The following is a 21,788-nucleotide window of genomic DNA, read 5'->3' as shown; positions in this document are numbered from 1 at the left end:
GAGCCAAGACCTAAATGAGGAGAAACAGTAAGCTCCAAGAACATCTTGGGATAGAGCATTCAGACAGAGAAAAAAACAAGGATCAAGCTGAGAACCTCCCACTGTAATTTCTGTGTATATCTTTCAACTTCCAAATGTTTGGGGCACTCCTATCACTTTCTGTTCCCTTAAACTTAACATCCCTTCTCCATACTCATTTTTATCTAATGTCTCCTTTTTCTTCAGGACTCAAACACCATTTTCTCAGAGATAAATAACTTCAGTGATTCCAAAGGCCTCTTTCATCCCATCCACATTTATTTAAAATGTACTGTGTAATTTCCTTCACAATCATTCTTACCTTCTCAGTTACCTGTTAATTGCCTATCTGCCTTGCTAGACCGCTGGAGGGTGAAGCCTGTGTTTCTCATTCAATATGCCCTCAGCACTGCCTTGCACAGTTCCAGGTACCTGTGGGAATTCAATATTTATTGCATGAATGAATATGTAGAAGAGTAAAGGCCCCTGATTAGAATCTTGCAATTTAAGTTATGTGACCTTGAGCTAGAGGGAGAAAATCGTATGTATTTCCTGAACCTCAGGTTTCTCATTTGAATTCGGGGCAAGAAAATGTTCCTATTTGAGTTTGAGTATAAAAATGAAGAAGGGAAGGAAGGAAAAAGAGGAGAGGGAGAAGAAAAAGAGGAAAACTAAGTCACTATGAAAACTTTCAAGAATTATCAAATATAATGTGTTATTGCTTGGAATGTGGGAAAGAACCAACAGTTAATTTAACATTATTAGTAGTCAGGGATTCATTAAGTGGAGGAAATTATTTATTCCAGATCAATATCTGTTTACTTTTGTCAGAAAGATAAACCCAGCTCTTCGTTGAGGCTAGTACTCTGGAAAGAGGGAGAAAACGACAACATATGATTTAGAATTTAGCAATATTTGCAAATACACTATTCAGTGGAAAGTTTCACAAGGAGATTCCTTGAAAAACAATTGATGGGGAACCAACAGCTGCTGAAGGGGTCCACTCCATCTTTCTGGTTTTCCAAAATGGACACATAATTAAATCCATGCTCTCCTTTATAATTTTCTTACAAAAGAAATTTTTCAGCTTGGTGAAACCTGCTCCCATTCTGCATTTATTTATTTATTTAAAAATATTTTTGAAAGCGTTTTAAAATTATTCTCAGAAACATCAATATTTTATATAGACCCTCTTCACTTTATGTAAGGGTTAAGGAAACTTGGAGAAATGCTGTAAATATTGGACGGGGAGTAACTGAATTAGACTTTAGGTGCCTTTTGACATAATTACCATTTTTAAAAATAAGCCTAAATTCCCTTCAACCTGTTTCTTGTATTATACCTCATACACATTGCATTATTCGAATTGTGAGATAGCTCACCAGTATCTAATGAGATGGAGAAATCTCACCCGTATCCCATCCGTTCCTATTCACCCCATTAATATTTGGTAAAGGTTTGCAGTCTACCTGACTTTCTTGGAAAGAATGGTATTTCATCTCAGGGCTCAAATTATAAAAAATATATCAAACCATGAGGACTTAAAACTATAACATTTAGTTAAGCTCCATCATGGGTTACATAATACTTTATAGAAAGCTTTACCAAGTACTTTTACTTAGGTTATTTTGTTTGACCACCAAAATGATGTAGTAGATATGCTCATACCCATTTACAAACTTGAAGAGCAAAGCATAGAGAATTTAAAGAACAACAGAAGCTAGTGCATGCTACTACACAACAAAACTTGGATGTAAATCAAAGCTTGTTTCACTCAAGTTTAGTGAACAAAATCCTTAATCCAATACGTCCTGTTTCTCTGTATTTGGCAACACCTCCTCATCTCTGTGTATTTCTGTGCTTCATCTCCTTTTCTTTCCAATTTTTTACTTACACACACACACACACACACACACACACACACACACTAGCGGCCAAGTAGAAGTTGAAGGGAAGTACCATAATACAAGATAATCCTGCCTTCAAGAAGCTCAGTTCTGGATAAAGATGTGTGTTTTGGTGGATAGCAATCCAAAGAGACAAGAATTAGAGACTTTGCCTTCCGTTTTCTAAAATGTTTTGATCTCAGTCAGAATATAGAAAAGCCATTAAGTTTGCATATCAGAGTGAAGCATCAATCCAATAAGCCCAGAATTGCCAGACTTCAAATTTGGGAAATCAAAGGTAGTTATTGGTGCTTTAAGCATATGACAGTATGGAGCCTGTCTCTCACCCATCAGCTTTAAGACCTCAGGGGAACAGGCAGAAATAGTGACCTGATATTCTCTAACAAGTTGGTCTTTTTGGCTCCTTCCTATATTGAGGGACCTACCTGCCATTGGCTGATCTTGCAGATTTTTCACTATCTGGGTATTTAAATGGGTGGAGTACTAACTCTAGGCTGAAATTTGAAAAGTATTAAAGAGACATTTGAGGTTTATCATTCCCCAGGAACATTTTCCCACAGCTTTCACCAAGCCAGTCACTCTTCCTTGCCCCCGTTTCTTTACCAAAGGGGATGCAATAATGTTGACAGAACAATAGACAAAAAGCAAGCTAAACTAGTTATTTTGTGGAAACATACAAGAGAAAGAACTTTGAGCTTTTGGTTTTTTCCACCACATATTTCGTATTTTAAAGGCAAGATACATTTTATAGCCACACCCATATTTCCTAATTTGTCATATGCCCAGTTTCCTCCTTGCCACATGACCGCTCCCAATTCACTTTCATACAAGAAAAAGTTTCCCATCTTGATCCTTCTTTTTTTCCCCTTAATTTGCAAGTTGATAAACAGCTCAGTTAGCTTCAAATTGATCTTCATTTATATTTCTATCTGCATAATCCTCACAGACTCTGGAGTGGAAGATCAATTTCACTCCAGTAGTGAAAATGAAATGAATTATAATTCTGTACTAAGGGAGTTGCAGCAAATTTCTTTATTAGAGAAATTAAGGCACACCACTAAATGAAGTGTGTGTGTGTGTATGTATGTGCACACACACACACACACACATACATATATAAGAAAAATAAAACAAAATTTATCATCTTGGCCAGTTTTTAATGTATAGTTCAGTAGTGTTAAGTTCACGTTGTTATACAATCAATCTCCAGAATTCTTTTCATCTTAAAAAACTAAAGCTATACTTATTATATAATAGCTCCTCATATCTCCCATCACCCAGTCCCTGCCAATCACCATTTTACTTTTTGTCTATAAATTTGACTGTTCTGTGTTCTTCTTGTCAGTAGAATCAGAGTACTTGTTCTTTTGTGCCTAGGTTATTCACTTATCCTCAAGGATCATCCATGTTATATCATGTGTCATAATTTCCTTCCTTTTTAAATCTGAATGATGTTCCATTTTATGTACCACATTCTGTTTATAAATTCATCTGTCATTAGACACAGAGCGGCCACCTTTTGGCTATGTACCAACATATTTCTTTTAAAAGCTTAGAAGTTTTATAGCAAATTGTTATTTATTTCAATATCCTGTAAACATTCTTAGACTATGCAGTTCAGTTTAATGTCAATATTCATATTATATAAGAAGATTATTTTATGCTTAAATGTAAATCTGTTGACTTGTCATCAGTAAACATAGTCTAACATGAATATACCAAATAATTATTTCATCAGGCTAAGGAAAGACTTGTACCCCTTCAACTATAACATAGCATCGCCATACCTTAGATTTAGGTATTAAATATTGTCACAGACAACTTTTATTGAAACAAGATTTTTTGAAATAAGTAAATAGTTGTAAATAGGCAAAGTAATGAGTGGGAGAATATATGCATAAAATGCCATAGTAGTTATTTCCAGAAAGCAAAATTCTAGTTAATATAAAGAACTTAAGAAATGATAGGGGTAGTACAGGGACAAGAGTAGAGGATGACAAAGTAGAGTATTGATGACATTTTGGTGAAAATGAAACTAGCCTGGACTAAGGAAAATAGTCATGGAAATGGAAATTCATGAACATAGAGGAACTCTGGGATATAAAAATTAAAAAAAAACCCTACTAGACATAAAATCAGAGCAGTAGGAATTTGGATAGCTAAGTCTGTCATTTCGTAGAAGTCAAAGATGAAACTTTGAATTCACATGTCATTGCTTTAAGGATAACAGTTACGGGATTGGATGGAATCAGCAGAGTGTGTAGTTGAAAAGAGATGGGGGCCAGAGCAGAGCGTGGTTAATTCAGGTAAGAATAATTGCCATAAAGTATACTGCAAAGAGTTACCCAGAAATGAAGTAGTAGCGAAATGGGTGAACAAACAGAAGTGCATTCTGTTTGTTTTCAGATTTGTTGGCCTTCCAACTTTTAAAATATTTGACAAAATAGTTTTATTTCATGATGAGGAACATCATCCAGGAGAGAGCCCCCCACTTACCCTCCCCCCAAAAAAAGACTTGAGGGGGAATAGTGGACCTTGAAGGATTTTTTTTGTGTGCGAAAAGACCAAAAGGAGATGGGATTGAGGCCAAAAAGGGTTTGGAACTTTGATAGGAGCAGAGATTTCATAACAGATGCAAGTAGATTAATGAATTTGGTAGTAAGACTATAAAGGGAACTCAGAACCAATTGCTCCTATTTTCTTTCTTTCTTTCTTTCTTTCTTTCTTTCTTTCTTTCTTTCTTTCTTTCTTTCTTTTTTAGAAAGTAGGAGACAAAACCACATGACAGAGAATTGTTAAATAGGACAAAATGTAGTTGAAAAGGTAGGAGTTATAGTCAGAATGCTTGGAATTGAGATTTCAGTGGTGGTACAATTTTGGGAGATTGCAAGGCCATAAGACTACAGCTTTGGGAGACTGACATAAGAGGAAGAAAGAACAGTTATTTGAAGATGATGAAGTCAAAGCCAAACCGTAGGAGGTACCATCCAAAATTTATCCCATTCGCAAATTCCAAAGGAAAAAGACAATAAAGAAGATAGGTGAATCCCTACCTAGAGGCCAAACCCTTTATTTCTGTGTACCTTCTCCATCTTTTCTCATGTGTGCTTAGTGCCTGCATCTAGCTGCCTCATAGTTTACCCACTATATTTCATTTCCATAAGAAGTTATATGACAACAAAGATATTGTCCTATTCTCAGATATTAATACCTATTAGATGGAGGATCTCTCCCAGCTTGTGAAAGGAAGTCTTCAGTAAAAAGATTAATCCTGGGCTAAGTTTCCTTACTTTTACTTTAATTGGGTAGGGGGGGGGGATCAGGGTCAGTATCTCAATAGGGTTTGAATGTCTTAAGGGCAGAGAAATAGGTAGGTACAGCAAGTATCTACAGTGTCTATAGGCAGGTACATGGGAAGGTTGCAATTACATTCTTTTATTTAAAAACGTTGGTGAGTTACCATTTTTCTATAAAAATACTGCCCGTCTTGCGTTGTTTGATAGAATAGCATGCTCTGCAAATACACAGCCATTAAAGTTGTAGGTTTGCAGTGAGAAAGTACTTATTGGTCGGCTAGCCTTCACATTCCTTAGCTCAAATCAAGAATGTCCAGAAACAGTGTGGCAGCTAATGACAGGATGAGCTGCTTGTATTTGGGATGTATTTTCTGATTTGTGAACTGAAAACTATCCTGCATTACCTTGTTTTAGACTTTTTTTTTTTTTAGTAGTCCTTGGAAAAAATCCAATCTTAAGAATATTTCTGAGGAGCTGCACAACAGACAGAAAATATTTAGTCATTTGTCATTGACATACTACTCTTACAGCCTACAGTAGAGATCTCTGCTATTTTCAAGTTAGCTTTTGGAAGGGGAGGCGGTTTCCTTTGCACATTTTTGTAGCCATTTTTTTTAAGTATAGTTGACACAGGATGTTATATTAGTTTTAGGTTTATAACCTAGTGATTCAACAGCTCTATATGCTATGCTGTGCTCACCACAAGTGTAGTTATTGTCTGTTGACTTGCAGCCTTAATTCGATACCATCGACTATTTTCTATGCTGTACCTTTTATTCCCAAGACTTATTCCATAACTGGAAAGAATCTCCCATTTTCTTTCACTTGTTTGGCCTCTCCCTCCATTCCCTTCCCTTCTGGTGACTATCAGTTTGTTCTCTGTATTTATAGGTCTCATTCTGCTTTTTTGTTCATTTGTTTTGTTTGGTTCCACATATAAGTGAAATCATATGGCATTTGTCTTTTTATGTCTGACACATTTCACTTAGCACAAACCCTCTAGATCCATCCATGTTGTTGCATATTGCACAATCTCATTTTTCTATGGCTGAGTGATATTCCATTATATATGAGAGGGAGGGAAGGAGGGAGGGAAAGACAGAGGAAGTGGTGTGCTATTTTAGCCATTTATCCATACACATTTGGGTTGCTTCCATATCTTGGCTACTATAAATAATGCAATAAACATGAGTGCATATGTCTTTTGAAATTAGTGAATTAGTGTTTGTTTGGGTAAACACCCAATAGTGGCACCAATTCACATTCCCACTAACAGCGCATTAGGGTTCCCTTTTCTCCACATCCTCACCAATACTTGTTTCTTGTGTTTCTTTTCATTTTTTTATGCATTCAGACTAGTGTGATGTGATATCTCATTGTAATTTGGATTTGATTTCCTGATGATTAGTGATGTTGAGCATCTTTTCATAAGTCTGATGGCCATTTGTATGTCGTCTTTGGGAAAATGTCTATAAAAATACAAAAATAAATCCATTTTATTTTTTTGTTTGAATTTTTAAAATTCCAGTATAGTTAAAATACAGTGCTATCTTAGCTTCAGGTGTATAATATAGTGATTCAAAATTCTGTATATTATGCAGTGCTTATCAAGATAAATGTACTCTTAATCTCCTTCACCTATTTCCCCCATCCCCCCCCAACCATTTGTTTGTTCTCTATAGGTAAGAGTCTTTTATTTATTTATTTATTTATTTATTTATTTATTTATTTATTTATTTATTGGTCTCTTTTTGTTCCTCTTTGTTTTGTTTTCTTCAATTCCACTTATGAGTGAAATCACATGGTATTTGTCTTTCTCAGACTGATTTATTTCATTTAGCATCATACTCACTGGATCCATCCATGTTGTTGCAAAGAGCAAGATTTCGTTCTTTGGATAACTGAATAATCAATTTATATATATACCACATTTTATTCATTCATCTATCAGTGAACACTTGGGCTGCTTCCATAGTTTGGCTACAGTAAATAATGCTACAGTAAATATAGGGGTGCATAAATTGTTTTGAATTAGTGTTTTCATATTCTTTGGGTAAATACTGAGCAGTGTGATTACTGAATCATATGGTAGTTCTATTTTTATTTTTTTTTTTAAGATTTTATTTATTTGACAAAGCCAGCACAAGCATGAGCACAAGTAGGTGGAGAAGCAGGCTCTCCGCTGAGCAGAGAGACTGATGCGGGGCTATATTCCAGGACCCTGGGATCATGACCTAAGTGGAAGGCAGACGCTTAACTGACTGAGCCACCCAGGTGCCCCATATTTTTAACTTTTGGAGGAACCCCTACATCCTTTTATAGTGGCTGAACTAGTTTGTATTCCTACCAATAGGGCACAAAGTTTTATTTTTCTCCATATCCTCTTCAACACTTGTTATTTCTTGTGTTTTTGATTTTAGCTATTCTGACAGGTATGAGGTGATATGTCATTGTAGTTTTAATTTGTATTTCCCTGATGATCAGTAATGTTGAGCATCTTTTCATGTGTCTGTTGGTCATCTGTATGTCTCCTTTGTAAAAATATCTGTTCACGTCTTCTCATTTTTTAAAGATTTATTTATTTTAGAGAGTGCATGTGCATGAGAGCAGGGGGAGAGGGAGAGAGAGAGGCAGACAGAATTTTCAGGCAGACTCTCCACCTGGAGCCTGATGCTGGGCTCGATCCTAGGACCTGAGATCATGACTTGAGCTGAAATCAGGAGTTGGATGGTTAACTGACTGAACCACCTAGGCACAACTGTGTTCTGACCATTTTTAAATTGGATTATTATTATTTATTTTCTGGTATTGAGTTTATAAGTTTGATACATAATTTGGATTCTAACCCTTTATCAGATATGTCATTTGCAAATATCTTCTCAATTCAGTAGGTTGTGCTTTAGTTTTTTTAATTGCTGTGCAGAAGTTTTTATTTTGATGAAGTCACAATAGTTTATTTTAGCTTTTGTTTCCTTTGCCTCAGGAGACATACCTAGAAAAATGTTGCTGCAGCTGATATCAGAGAAAATAATTCCTGTGCTTTCTTTTAGGAATTTTATAGTTTCAGGTCTCACACTTAGGTCCTTAATCCATTTTGAGTTTATTTTTGTGTATGGTGTAAGAAAGTGACCTAGTTTTATTCTTTTGCATGTCCAGTTTTCCCAACACCATTTGTTCTTCAACACTGTCTTTTTCCCATTGCAAATTCTTGCCTCCTATGTCAAAGGTTAGTTCATCATATAATCATGGTTTTGATTCTGGGCTTTATAGTCTGTTTTATTGTCTATGTGTCTATTTTTGTGTCAGTATTATACTCTTTTGACTACTACATCTTTGTAGTATAATTTGAAATATGGTATTGTGATACCTCTAGCTTTGTTTTTCAAGATTGCTTTGGCTACTCTGGGACTTCTGTGGTTGCATACAAATTTTAGGATTGTTCTAGTTCTGTGAAAAATGCTATTGGTATTTTGATAGGGATTGCATTAAATCTGTAGATTGTTTTAGATATTATGGACATTTTAACAATATTTGTTCTACCAATCCATGAGCATGGAATATCTTTTCATTTTTTGTGTGTCCTTTTCAATTTCTGTCATCAATGTTTTATAGTTTCCAGAGTACAGGCCTTTTACCTTGTTGGCTAAGTTTATTCCTAGGTAATTTATTTTTGGTGCAATTATAAATGGGATTGCTTTTTAAATTTCTTTTGGCTGTTTCATTATTAGAGCATATAAATGCGATGGATTTCTGTACATCAATTTTGTATCCTGCAACTTTACTGAATTCATTTATTCTAGTCATTTTTTGGCAGAGCCTTCAGTGTTTTTATATATAGTATCCTGTCATCTGGAGATAGTGACAGTTATATAACTTCCTTTTCAATTTGGATGCCTTTTATTTCTTTGTTTGATTGCTCTGTCTAGGACTTCCAGTACTATGAGGAATAAAAGTGGTGAGATGGGACATCCTTATCTTTCTGAGCATAGAAGAAAAGCTGTTTTTCACCACTGAGTTGATGCTAGCTGTGGCTTTTTTTTTTTTTTTAAATCAGGCCTTTCTTATGTTGAGGTATATTCCCTCTACACCTACTTTGTTGACAGTTTCTATCATGAATGGATGTCGTACTTTGTCAGATGCTTTTTCTGCATCTATTGAAATGGTCATCCAGTTCTTATCCTTTTTCTTATTTGATGTATCATGTTGATTGATTTGCAAATATTGAACTACCCTTGCATCTCAGGAGTAAATCCCACTTGATTGTGGTGAATGATTTTTGAATGTATTGTATAATTCAGTTTGCTAATATTTGTTGAGGATCTTTGCATTTCTGTTCATCGGAGATATTGGCCCTTGGTTCCCTGTTTTTTGTTTTTTCCAGTGTCTTTATCTGTGTTTGGTATCAGGATGATGGTGGCCTTACAAAATGAATTTGGAAGTTTTTATTTTTCAGTTTTTCAGAATGGTTTGAGAATAGATATTAACTCTTCTTTAAATGTTTGGTAGAATTCACTTGTAAAGACATCCAGTCCTGGACTTCTGTATGTTGTGAGTTTTTTTGGTAACTGATTCAATTTTATTTCTGGTAATCAGTCTGTTCAAATTTTCTATATCTCCCTGCTTTAATTTTGGTATGCTATATGTTTCTAGGACTTTATCCATTTATATATATTTATATATATTATAATGGTATGTATCTGTACGCCACATTTTGTTTATCCATTTCATCACTCAATGGACATTTGGGCTCTTTCCATAATTTGACTATTGTTGATAATGCTGTATAAACATTGGAGAGCAGGTGCCCCTTTGAATCAGAGTTTTTGTATCCTTTGGGTAAATACCTAGTAATGCATTTTCTGGGTTGTCAGGTAGTTCTATTTTTAACTTTTTGAGGAACTTCCATGTGGTTTCCAGAGTGGCTATACTTGCATTCCCACCAACAGTGTAAGAGGGTTCCCCTTTCTCTGCATCCCTGCCAACATCTATTGTTTCCTGTGGTATTTATTTTGACAGGTATGAGGTGATATCACATTCTAGTTTTGATTTGTATTTCCCTGATGATGAGTGATGTTAAGCATCTTTTCATGTGTCTGTTGGCCATCTGGATGACTTCTTTGGAAAAATGTCTATTCATGTCTTCTGATCATTTTTAACTGGATTATTTATTTGAATGATTTTGCAAAGTTCTTTATATATTTTAGATACTAGCCCTTTATCAGAAATGTCATTTGCAAGTATCTTCTGTTCAGTAGGTTGCCTTTTAGTTTTGTTGATGGTTTCCTTCACTTTGCAGAAGATTTTTATTTTGATGAAGTCACAATAGTTTATTTTTGCCTTTGTTTTCCTTGCCTCAGGAGACATATTTAGTAAAATTGCTATAGCTGAAGTCAAAGAGGTTGTCTGTGTTCTACTCTCAAATTCTGATAGTTTCCTATCTCACAATTATGTCTTTAATCAATTTTGAATTTCTTTTTGTGTATGGTGTAAGAAAGTGGTCCAGTTTCATTCTTGTGCACATAGTTGTCCAGTTTTCCCAACACCAATTGTTGAAGAGACTGTCTTTTTCTCCATTGGAATTTCTTTTTTTTTTTTTTTTACTACTTTGTCATAGATTAGTTGACCAAATAGTTAAGGGTCCATTACTGGGTTTTCTAGTCTCATCCATTGATCTACGTGTCTGTTTTTGTGCCATATTTTCTTGATAACTACAGCTTTGTAATACAGTTTGAAGTCCAGAATCGTGATGCCCTCAGCTTTGTTTTCTCTTTCAGAATTGCTTTGGCTATTCAGGGTCTTGTGGTTCTGTCAAATTTTAGGATTGTTTGTTCTGAGAACTGCTGGTGATAGTTTGATAGGGATTGCATTAAAGTTGTGGACTGCTTTGGGTAGCAAAGGCATTTTAACAATATTCATTAAATCCGTGAGCATGGAATATTTTCCTATTTCTTTGTGTCATCTTCAATTTTTTCATAAGTGTTTTATAGTTTTCAAAGTACAGATCTTTTACCTGTTTGGTTAGGTTTATTCCTAGGTATCTTATGGTTTTTGGTGCAATTGTAAATTGGATTGTTTTCTTAATTTCTCTTTCTTCTGCTTCATTATTAAAGTATAGAAATGTAGCAGATTTCTGTACATTGATTTTTGTATCCTGTGACTTTCCTGAGGTTCTGTATCAGTTTAGCAATTTTTTGGTGGGGTCTTGAGTTTTTGATATCTAGAATCATGTCATCTGCAAATAGTGAAAGTTTGACTTCTTCCTTGCTGATTTGAATGCGTTTTTATTTCTTTTTGTTGTCTGATTGCTGATGCTAGGAATTCCAGTATCACATTAAATAACAGTGGTGAGAGTGGACATCTTTGTCTTGTTCCTAACTGTAGAGAAGAGAATCTCAGTTTTTCCCTATTGAGGATGATACTAGCTGGCAGTTTTTTATATATGGCCTTCATTATGTTCAGGTATTACTAGTATTTTGTTGAGAATTTTTGCATCCATGTTCATTAGGGATATTGGCCTAATTTGGAAGTTTTCTTTCCATTTCAAGTTTTTGGAGTATTTTGAGAAAATTTGATATTAACTCTTCTTTAAATGTTTAGTAGAATTCTCCTGGGGAATTATCTGGCCCTGAACTTTTGGTTGTTGGGAGATTTTTGATTACTGATTGAGTTATTAGTCTGTTCCAGTTTTCTGTTGCTTTCTGTTTCAGCTTTGGTAGTTCATAATGTTTCTTAGAATGTATCCACTTCTGGGTTGTCTAATTTGGCATAAATTTTTCATAATCTTATAATTGTTTCTATTTCTGTGGTGTTGGAGACTCTCCTCTCTTATTTGAGATATTATTTGTTTAGGTCCTTTCTATTTTCTGTTTGATAAGTCTGGCTAGGGATTTACCATTTTTATTTTTTCAAAGAATCAACTCCTGATTTCATTATCTGTTCCATTGTTTTGTTTTTGTTTTTTGTTTTTTTTGTTGTTGTTTCTTTATCATTTTTTTCTTCAATCTTATTTCCTTCTGGCTTTAGGCTTCATTGGATGTTCTTTTGCTAGCTCTTTTAGGTGTAAGCTTACATTATTTTTTTGATATTTTTCTTGCTTCTTGAGGTAGGGCTGTATTGCTTCTATACTTTCCTCTTATGACCACTTTTGCTGTATTTGAATGGTTTTAGACTGTAGTTTTCTTTTTCATTTGTTTCCATATATTTTATTTTATTCTTTGATTCCCTAATCATTCTGTAGTAGCATGTTGTTTATCTTACATGTATTTGTGGTCTTTCCAATTTTTTTCTGTAGTTGACTTCAGGTTTTATAGCATTGTGGTCAGAAAAGATTCATGGTATGATCTCAATCTTTTTGTACTTGTTGAGACCTGCTTTGTGATATAGTATGTGATCTATTCTGGAGAATATCCCATGTGTACTTAAAAAGAATGTGTATTCTGCTGCTTTAGGATGAAATGTTCTCATACATCTCTTAAGTCCATCTGGACCAACGTGTCGTTCAAGGACATTGTTTCCTTGTTGATTTTCTGCCTTAAAGATCCATCCATTGATGTAAGCACGGTGTTAAAATCCCCTACTATTAATATATTATTATTAATGCATTCTGAATGTTATTGTTTTATATATTTTGGTGCTCCCATGTTTGGTGCATATTTACAATTGTTATATCTTCTTTTTGGATAGTTTCCCTTATTATGATTTAGTGCCCTTCATCTCTTGTTACAATCTTTGGTTTAAAATCTTGTTTGTCTAAGTCTGCTACTTTTGCTTTCTCTTGACTTCCATTTGCATGATAAATGTTTCTCCATCCCCTCACCTTCATTCTGTAGGTGTCTTTAGGTCTAAAATGAGTCTCTTGTAGGCAGCATATAGATAGATTTTTTAAAAATCCATTCTGTCACCTATGTCTTTTGATTGGAGTAATTAGTTCATTTAGATTCAGAGAAATTATCAATAGATATGTATTTAGTACCATTTTGTTACTGGTTTTGTCATTGTTTCTGGAGATTTTCTGTTCCTTTCTAGTCTTTGTGATTTTTGGTTTTTCCTTCCCACTCAGAGTCGCCTTTAATATTTCTTGCAGGGCTGGTTTAGTGGTCATGAACATCTTTAGTTTTTGTTTGTTTGGGTAACTTTTTAATCTCCTTCAATACTGAATGATAGTGTTGCTGGATAGAATATTCTTGGCTGGAGATTTTTCCCATTCAGCACATTGAATATATCATGCCACTCTCTTCTGGCTTGCCAAGTTTCTGTGGAGAGATCTGCATCTAGATTTATGGGTCTTCCCTGGTAAATTGGGAACTTCTTTTGTCTTGCTGTTTTTATGATTTTTTTCTTTATTACTCTATTTTGTAAATTTAGTTACAATATGTCTTGGAGTTTGCCTGCTTTTGTTGATTTTGATGGGGGTTCTCTGTGCCTTCTGAATTTGGAAGTCTGTTTTCTAGATTCTCTAAATCTATCCTATTCTTTTTTCTCTCATTTGCTGAGCTTGATTACTTTCCATTATTCTGTCCTCCAGGCCATTGATTTTTTTCTGCTTATTCTAGACCACTATTTATTCCATCGAATGTATTTTTAAATTCATTTATCATGATCTTCATATCTGATTGGTTCTTTTTTTAGATTTTTTAATCTCTTTGTTAAAAGTTTCACTGAGGTCCTTCACTCTTCTCTCAAGTCTAGTGAGTATTTTTATGATCATTACTTTACATGCTGTCAGGCATATTGCTTATTTTAATCTTAAGTCTCTTTCTGTGATTTTTGTCCTATTCTTTCATTTGGGACATATTTCTCTATCTCCTTATTTTGTCTAATTCTGTTGGTTTCTATGTATAGGAAAGTCAGCTACATCTCCTGCACTTGAAAGTAATGGCTTTTCAAATAAGAGGTCTTGTGGTGCCCTGCCACTCAGTGTCCCCTGTTCACCAGTTGAACCTGGTGCATCAAGGGTGTCTCCAATGTGTATTGGGTGTGCCCTGCTATTTTAGCTGAGCTGCTTTTTCCTTCAGGCCAGTTGTCTTCAGTGGTTCTCTTTGCCTGCCACAGGCAGTGTTTGGTCCCAAAGTGTTAGTGGGCCAGTTTGGAGTTGCCTCCGGCTTGAGTTTCATCAGACCAGGCATCTGCCAGAGACGTAGCACCAAACTAGAAGGTGACTTCCCTCTGTCATCCCCTGAGAAACGTTCATTGGTAGGTGGAACCTGCAGTTAGACCAGCTGTTTGCCCCCATTTCAAGTCAGCTTGGTGTGTGTGGTTATCTTCCCAAAGTACTTACTTTGGCTTTGGCCCCTGTTGGAGCTTCTTGCATACTGCCAGGCTTGAGGGACCACTTTGGATGGGTGTATTGGCAGAAGCAGATCTGTAATGTGCATGGGGTGGGAGGTTTGGTATAAGCAAGGTTTGTGTCTTCTTGGGGAAGGAAACTTCAGTGCAGGGGCCGGGGCAGTCCTTGGGGGAGGGGGCACATCTGCCCAAGCATGGGGAATGGGGATGGTTGTTGTGGGATGCATGGTGTTCGTATCCAGTGTTGACATCATTGAAGAGGGTAGGAAAAGTGGATGAGAGACTCTTAATGTTAGGTAACAGAGTTGATGGAAGGGAGGTGGGTGAGTGATAGGTATTAAGGAGGGCACTTGTGTCAAGTATTGGATGTTATATGTAAGTCATGAGTTACTAAATTCTACTCCTGGAAAAATTTAATCTCTCTCTCTCTCTCTCTCTCTCACACACACACACACACACACACACACACACACACACACACATATGTGATCTCTTCTCTACATTTATTGTGGAATTTGTTCCTCCAGTCTTTGGGTCATTTTCTGGATTATTTACACTCTTGTATTATCTAGTTGTATCCATGAAATGAGGCAAGATTAGGGTCCACCTATTCTATTTTCCCTGGATCTCAGTACATTGATTTTAAAGGTGGAATTTGATAAACTTAGGAAAACATATATACATTTTTTAACAATTTATATATTAAATATTTTTATCACTTCTAAAATATCTCTACTGTCTCTGCCATGAACCCAACCAAGAACCAATCCCAGGTAATATTTCGTCTTTCCGTGCGGTTATCAATTGGTTTGTCCTGCTCTGTAATTTCAAACAAATAGAATCATATCCCAAATAAATATTCTTTTGCATTTGCCTTTATTTGTTAAACATGCTTTTCAAATCCTGCATCTTCTTGCATATATCAATAGTTTGCTTCTCCTTATTTCTAAGTAGATTTGAGTTTATGAATATATTATAGTTTTCAGTTTTGGGTTATTATAAATCATGCTACAGTGAATATTTAGGTACATATCTTTGCATGGATATGTTTTTTTTTTTTCCTCTTAAGACCTAGGATTAATATTCTTGAGTCATATGGTAAGTGTATATTGAATTAAATTGATAAATGTCAATTTTCAAAAGTGATTATACTATTTTACATGCCCAGCAGTAGTTTATACTGTTTGTACTTGCTCTACATTCTTTTCTAATACTTGTTTTTTTAGTCATACCATAGCTTAGTGGAATTTCACTGAGGTTTGCATATTTTCTTGAAGACTACCCATGTTGAGCATTTAAAAATGTATTTATTGACAAATTATATATCTTTTTGAGGTATGTAATTCTTTTTTTATAATAATTTTTTATTATGTTAGACACCATACAGTACATCCCTAGTATTTTATGTAAATTTCCATGATTTATTACTTGCCTATAACACACAGTGCACCATGCAATACGTGCCCTCCTTAATACCCATCAATGGCCTATCCAATTCCCCCACTCCCCTCCCCTCTGAAGCCCTCAGTTTGTTTCCCAGAGTCCATAGTCTCTCGTGGTTCACTCCCCCTTCTGTTTACCACCCCCCCGTCTTCTTCCCTTCTCCTACCGATCTTCCTACTTCTTATGTTCCATAAATGAGTGAAACCATATGATAATTGTCTTTCCCTGCTTGACTTATTTCACTTAGCATTATCTCCTCCAGTCCTGTCCATGTTGCTGTGAATGTTGAGAAATTGTTCTTTTTGATGGCTGAGTATATATAGACCACATCTTCTTAATCCAGTCATCTGTTGAAGGGTATCTTGGCTCCTTCCACAATTTAGCTATTGAGGACAATGCTGCTATGAACATTGGGGTGCATATGGCCCTTCTCTTCACTACGTCTGTATCTTTGGGGTAAATACCCAGTAGTGCAATGGCTTCATCATAGGGTAGCCCAATTTTTAACTTTTTAAGGGACCTCCACACTGTTTTCCAGAGTGGCTGTACCAACTTGCATTCCCACCAACAGTGTAAGAGGGTACCCCTTTCTCCACATCCTCTCCAACATTTGTTGTTTCCTGCCTTGTCCATTTTTGCCATTCTAACTGGCGTAAGGTGGCATCTCAGTGTGGTTTTGATTTGAATTTCCCTGATGGCTAATGATTTTGAACATGTTTTCATGTGTCTGTTAGCCATTTGTATGTCTTCATTGGAAAAGTGTCTGTTCATATCTTCTGCCCATTTTATGATTTGTTTATTTGTTTCTCACGTATTGAGTTTGAGAAGTTCTTTGGATACCAGTCTTTTATCTGTAGTATCATTTGCAAATATCTTCCCATTCCGTGGGCTGCCTCTTAGTTTTTTTGACTGTTTCCTTGGCTGTGCAGAAGCTTTTTATCTTGATGAAGTCCCACAAGTTCATTTTTTCTTTTGTTTCTCTTGCCTTTGGAGATGTGTCATGAAAAAATTTGTTGTGGCCGATGTCAAAGAGGTTGAAGCCTATGTTCTCTAGGATTTTGATGGATTCCTGTCTCACATCGAGGTCTTTCATCCATTTGGAGTTTATCTTTGCGTATGGTGTGAGAGAGTGCTCAAGTTTCATTCTTTTGCATGTAGCTGTCCAATTTTCCCAGGACCATTTATTGAAGAGACTGTCTTTTCCACTGGTTGTTTTTTCCTGCTTTGTCAAAGATTAGTTGCCCAAAGAGCAGAGGGTCTATTTCTGGGTTCTCTGTGCTGTTCCATTGGTCTATGTGTCTGTTTTTGTGCCAGTACCATGCTGCCTTTGTGATCACAACTTTGTAGTATAGCTTGAAATCTGGCAACATGGTGCCCCCAGCTTTGTTTTTCCTTTTCAACAATTTCTTGGCGATTCGGGGCCTTTTCTGCTTCCACACAAATTTAAGGGCTGTTTTTTCCAGTTCTTTGAAAAATGTCATTGGTATTTTGATCAGGATGGCATTGAAAGTGTAGATTGCTCTGGGTAGCATAGACATTTTAACTATGTTTATTCTTCCGATCCATGAGCATGGAATATTTTTCCATCTTTTTGTGTCATCTTCAATGTCTTTCAAGAGTGATTTGTAGTTTCTAGAATATAGATCCTTTATGTCTCTGGTTAAGTTAATTCCGAGATAACATATGATTTTTGGTGCTATTGTAAATGGAATGGATTCCCTAATTTCTTTCTTCAGTCTCATTGTTCGTGTATAGAAATGCAGCTGATTTCTGAGCATTGATTTTGTATCCCACCACATTATTGAATTGCTCTATAACTTCTAGTAGTTTGGGAGTGGAGTCTTTTGGGTTTTCCATATAGAGTTTCATGTCATCTGCGAAGAGAGACAGTTTGACTTCTTCTTTGCCGATTTGGATACCTTTTATCCCTTTTTGTTGTCTGATTGCTGTTGCAAGGACTTCTAGTACTATGTTGAATAATAATGGCGAGAGTGGGCATCCTTGTCGTGTTCCTGATCTTAAGGGAAAGGTTTCCAGCTTTTCCCCATTGAGAATGATATTTGCTGTAGGCTTTTCATAGATGGTTTTTACAAAATTGAGGAATGTATCCTCTATCTCTACACTCTGAAGGGTTTTAATCAAGAAAGGATGCTGTATTTTGTCAAATGCTTTTTCTTCATCAATTGAGAGGATCGTTCTTGACTCTTGTTGATATGATGTATCACACCGATCGATTTGCAAATGTTGAACCACGCTTGCATCTCACGAATGAATCCCACTTGGTCATGATGGATAATCCTTTTAATGTACTGTTGGATCCTATTAGCTAGGATCTTGCTGAGAATTTTTTTTTTTTAAGATTTTATTTATTTATTCGACAGAGATAGAGACAGCCAGCGAGAGAGGGAACACAAGCGGGGGGAGTGGGAGAGGAAGAATCAGGCTCATAGCGGAGGAGCCCAATGTGGGGCTCGATCCCATAGCCAGGATCATGCCCTGAGCCGAAGGCAGACGCTTAACCGCTGTGCCACCCAGGCGCCCCCTTGCTGAGAATTTTGGCGTCCATATTCATTAGGGAAATCGGTCTGTAATTCTCCTTTTTGATGGGGTCTTTGCCTGGTTTGGGGATCAAGGTAATACTGGCCTCATAGAATGAATTTGGTAGTTTTCCTTCTGTTTCTATTTTTTTGAAACAGCTTCAAGAGAATAGGTATTGTTTCTTCTTTGAATGTTTGGTAGAATTCCCTGGGAAATCCGTCAGGCCCTGGACTCTTGTTTTTGGGGAGGCTTTTGATCACTGTTTCAATCTCTTCATAATTAATCGGTCTGTTTAAATAATCAGTATCTTCCTGTTTCAGTCTTGGTAGTTTATAGGTTTCCAGGAAGGCATCCATTTCTTCCAGGTTGTTTAATTTATTGGCATAAAGCTGTTGATAAAAGTTTCTAATGATCCTTCCTATTTCATTGGTGTTGGTTGTGACCTCTCCCCTTTTATTCATAATTTTATTAATTTGGGTCCTTTCTCTATTCCTTTGAATAAGTCTTGCCAGTGGCTTATCGATCTTATTTATTCTTTCAAAGAACCAGCTTCTGGTTCTGTTGATCTGCTCTACTGTGCTTCTGGCTTCTAATTCATTGATCTCTGTTCTAATTGTGATCAACTGCTTTCTTGTGCATGGGTTAGGCCTGTTCTTCTGTTCCAGCTCCAGCTTCTTGAGATGAGAACTGCATTTTAGATTTTTCTATTCTTTTGAGTGAGGCTTGGATGGCTATGTATTTTCCCCTTAGGACTGCCTTTGTAGTGTCCCATTGGTTTTAGATCATTGTGTTTTCATTCTCGTTGGTCTCCATAAATTGTTTAAATTGATCTTTAATTTTCTGGTTTACCCAATCATTCTTGAGTAGGATGGTTCTTAGTTTCCAGGTGTTTGAGTTTCTTCCAACTTTTTCCTTGTGATTGAGTTCCAGTTTCAAAGCATTGTGGTCTCAGAATATGCAGGGAATAGTGTCAGACTTTTGGTATCGGTTGAGACCTGTTTTGTGACCCAGTATATGGTCTATTCTGGAGAACGTTCCACGTGCATTCGAAAAGAATGAGTATTCTGTTGTTCTGGGGTGTAGTGTTCTGTATATATCTATGAGGTCCATCTGGTCTAGTATGTCATTCAAAGCTCTTGTTTCCTTGTTGATTTTCTGCTTAGGTGATCTACCTGTTGCTGATAGTGGAGTGTTAAGGTCCTCTACTATTAACGTATTTTTATCTATATGTCTCTTTATTCTGATTAAGAGTTGGCTTGTGTATCTAGCTGCTCCCCTGTTGGGGGCGTAGATATTTATAATTGTCATATCCACGTGTTGGATACATCCTTTAAGAATAATATAGTGTCCTTCTGTATCTCTAACTGCAGTCTTCAGTTTAAAATCTAATCTAAGAATTGCTACCCCAGCTTTCTTTTGAGGTCCATTGGCATGAAAAATGGTTTTCCATCCCTTCACTTTCAGTCTGGATATATCTTTAGGTTCAAGGTGAGTCTCTTGTAGACAGCAAATGGATGGGTCATGTCTTTTTATCCAATCAGCAACCCTGTGGTGTTTTATGGGAGCATTTAGGCCATTTACATTGAGACGGATTATTGAGAGATGTGATTTTAATGATGCCATATTGCCAGTAAAGTCTTTGTTTCCATAGATTGTGACTTTATGTTCTGTATCACTCTTGGGGCCTTTTTACTTTTATAGAACCCCCCCCCCTTAATATCTCCTGTAGGGCTGGTTTTGTGGTTACAAATTCAGTCAGTTCCTGCTGATCCTAGAAGGTCCTTATCTGTCCATTAATTCTGAATGACAGCCTTGCTGGGTAGAGGATCCTTGGCTCCATGTTTTTCTCTGAAAGAGCTTTAAAAATATCCTGCCAACCCTTCCTCTCATTCCAGGTCTGTGTAGACAGGTCTGACATTATTCTGATACTTTTGCTTCTGTACGTGAGAAATTTCTTCACCCTGGCCACTTTGAATACTGTATCCTTGGATCTAATATTTACGAATTGCACTATGACGTGACATGGTGTAGGTTTGTCGTGGTTTAATTTGGGAGGGGCCTTCTCTGCCTCTTGGACATGAATGCTTGTTTCCTTTGCCAGATTAGGGAAGTTCTCAGCTACAATTTGTTCAAATATCTCTTCTAAACCTCTCTCTTTCTCCACCCCCTTGGGGATGCCGATGATTCTGACATTGGAATGTTTCATTAAGTCAGTAATCTCCTGTAACCTACATTCTTGAGATTGGATTTTTTTGAGCCAAGTTTCTGTTTTAGCTTTCTGTTCTACCATCCCATCCTCCAATTCACTAATCCGTTCTTCTGCCTCATTTACCCTGGCCATTAGAGACTCTAGTTTTGACTGCATTTGATTCATAGCATTTTAAATTTCTGCCAGATTCGCTCTCCTTTCCACCCTTAGAGATTTTATATTCTTGTTAATATTTTCGTTAATATTTTTTTCAAGCCTACACATCATCTTGACCAGTGTTACTCTGAACTCGATTTCTGACATTTTGTTTATATTGATATCCATCAGTTCTGTGGCAGAGGCCACAGACTCCTTATCTTTTCTTTGCTGGGGGGGATTTCTCCTCCTCGTCATTCTGATGAGAGGTTGCGGGATTGTCCAGAGCCCAAATTATTGATCAGGACCCAGGCAGTGTGCACTTGTTTTATAGAGACCTCAGGGATGTGGGCTTCTTGATTTTTCAGCCTGCCTTCTGGGGGAGGGGCCTGCCGTGCTGATATTCAGGCAACCCTGTTTGGGTAGAGTCTCCCTGTCCCCTGCGAGGGGGGGGTGGGGATTGGCACAATGTGAGCTGGTATTTCCGGGCTTTTGTTCTCTGGTGGCTTTCCCCGGTAGTTTTCTGTGCCTCTTCTGAGAGTCTGAGCAGCAGTGGCTGTATCCTAGCCTCTGTCTCAGAACAGAGGGATCGCAGTCCACTCTCCACTGAGCTCTCATGGCCTCTTTAACTCTGTTTCTGTCAGTGCTGCCAAAAACCGTGCAGCTTCCCGGGATGTGTGCCCCACAGCCGGTATCCCAGCCCTCACTTCAGGGCCTGCACGTCTCTGTCCTGTGTGCTTCTAACACCGCCAGCCGCCCCAGTTCCCGCGCATGCTCCCAAGCTCTCTGTTTCAGTGTGGTTCGCTTGTACTCCAGAGCGCGGGTTTTCAGTCTGGTGGCACGGGCGGTCCTGCTCCTGAGCTCCTAGTATCAGTCCGGTTCCAGTGAGCACTCCGGTTTTCTGTCAGGTCGTACGCGTGCTCCCTCCCAAGCTCCCAGTTTCAGTCTAGTTTGAGC

The sequence above is a fragment of the Ursus maritimus genome, unplaced genomic scaffold, assembly GCF_017311325.1.
Source record: "Ursus maritimus isolate PB19 unplaced genomic scaffold, ASM1731132v1 scaffold_29, whole genome shotgun sequence".
Classification (NCBI taxonomy): domain Eukaryota; kingdom Metazoa; phylum Chordata; class Mammalia; order Carnivora; family Ursidae; genus Ursus; species Ursus maritimus.
Note: the sequence above shows the minus strand (reverse complement) of the source record.